Genomic DNA, 2255 nt, shown 5'->3' on the forward strand with positions numbered 1-2255 from the left:
ATCTCAAATGTAGCGAACTGTGGCACTATCATCCTATGTGGCTGAGTTCATGGCAGCAATTGCGGTGCCGTGCCAAGCATTGTGGCTGAGAAATTTGTTGAGTGAAGTGACTATAAGTGAACTAAAGCCGGTAACTCCCTACGTCGAAAAAAAATATGTGATTGTACTATGAAGAATCCAGCATTTCACGGATGCAGCAAACACATTGACACTCGCTTCCATATCATTCGTGAGTGTGTTCAGATGAGAAAATTTTTTGTGGAGTCCATATGTATTAGAGAACAACGTGCATATTGTTATTTTTGGCCCCTTTATTTGTTTTGACATTTTTCGATCGTGGGCCATTAACAACACTCTATGGATGTGCCATGGTCTCAAACTGCAGTGTCATTGTCAGCCGTACATGTATGTCTTGCCTTTACATGAAATAGAAGTATTACGTGGCTTGAGTATTTTAAGAAATACTCAGTAAGTGACCCCCTATCGCGGTTAAATGCAAACAGATACAATTCAGGAGTGGAACCTATCATAGCAGTCTATTTCTTACCGCNGGTGCTTCGAAGTCTCGAAAATCGGACTATGACAAATATATTTTTTAATTGATTCTTTAAAATTTTTAAAATTTTCATTATTTTTATTTTTGAAAATATTTTTTCGAAAATAAGAAAATAAAAAATCTACAAAAAAAAAAATCAAAATATATCGTTTGATTTGATTGTGAAACTTATTCTTACTATTAAAATCAATTATTTTAATGATTTTTCCAAAGATGGAAATGAGATTTGACTTTTATAATTTTTTGTTTGGTAAGTTTGTTCTAAANTTAATCACCTCCTGGGCTTTTTTAAGTCAAGCGGGCATTCTCTAGTAGGTGTTGATGTCGGACACATTAGGAACAGCGACTGTCATGGCAGCAGTATAGTAAACATAATGATCGTTGTCCTATCTTGTAGTGTACTCGTCCATACTAACGTGAAAGGAGAGAGGGTATCCACCAATGCATGATCACACAATANAAATAATAGAACTTTCTATTTACTTTAAAAGAAAGTGAATCGGAGTGATGAAATTAATATTTCGTACGAACAAGGATGAAAACTTGTTCGAGAATCAATTAGCATGCCTCATAAAATTTAACAAAACCAGTTAGAAAGATGTTCGTGATTCAACTAATAAGCCGCTTAGAATTCAACTANATGATCACACAATAATACATGAAATCCCAACATTTTCCCTTTTTTATTATCATATACTACAACTCTGTCAGCATCTTTCTTCATATCATATCATTTATCGTATCTTCCACACGTGTATCAGGGTTGTATTTCATGCCAATGTGTCATTTTACATGTCAATCATATAATATATCATTCATGTTCCACATATGTTATATCATATCGTTNATTCAACTAACAAAGCGAGTGTCACGACCCAAATTTTGAGCCATCAAAGTCCAGATCAAAATTAAAAAAATAAAAATAAAATAAAAAAATTCGAAAAAATTGAAATCAAAATAAAAACAACACGAAGGTTGATTACAAAATTAAAATAAATTTATTAGAAACAAAAAAAAGTTTAAAGATTTTTTTACCTTTTTTATGTGGCTTTTTGTTTTGTTAGGTTATTCATGTTTTACTAATACGAACAGGAGCGTACTTTTTAGCTGACCATTTGTGCCATCTCAATATTTGCGGTCACAATTTGTTTTAGACGAGAAACATAACCACAGTGTTTTTCAGCAAAATCAAATTGGAAGCTATCGTTCTCTCTGTTGTTTTCTTTGGCTTCGGTGTCCAAAGACATCTAAAGTTGAACACCCAAATAAAAATTAAAACAAGGAATAATTATATATTTTTATAATGATTTGTTTTTTAAAATATAAACAAAAACAAATTGGATGGAAAAGAAATTGTCCCATTTTTTTCTAAATTGTTTCAATGGACTCTGTTTTTCCTAATTTTGGTTTGAAACTGCAAAATTGATTTAAAAAGCCTAAAAATATGGCCCCTACTATAAATCTTTGAATGCAGACATAAAAATAAAGTCTTAGAAACGTGGTTTCCTTGCTTTTCAAACATCCATTATTGTGGTTACTGTTTCTTTGGAGGCCACTTTGTTAAACATGTCCTATAAAAGGAGGTTAGATGGGATTTCTGTATGCTTCATTCTAACACACACAAATCCCCCAGAATTGCAAACTTTGAGACGATACAAACATGGCGGAGTTCCTGTGGACCTTTGCCATACAAAAAGTG

Source organism: Cucurbita moschata, unplaced genomic scaffold (genome assembly GCF_002738365.1).
Source record: "Cucurbita moschata cultivar Rifu unplaced genomic scaffold, Cmos_1.0 Cmo_Scf00134, whole genome shotgun sequence".
In the NCBI taxonomy this organism is placed as follows: domain Eukaryota; kingdom Viridiplantae; phylum Streptophyta; class Magnoliopsida; order Cucurbitales; family Cucurbitaceae; genus Cucurbita; species Cucurbita moschata.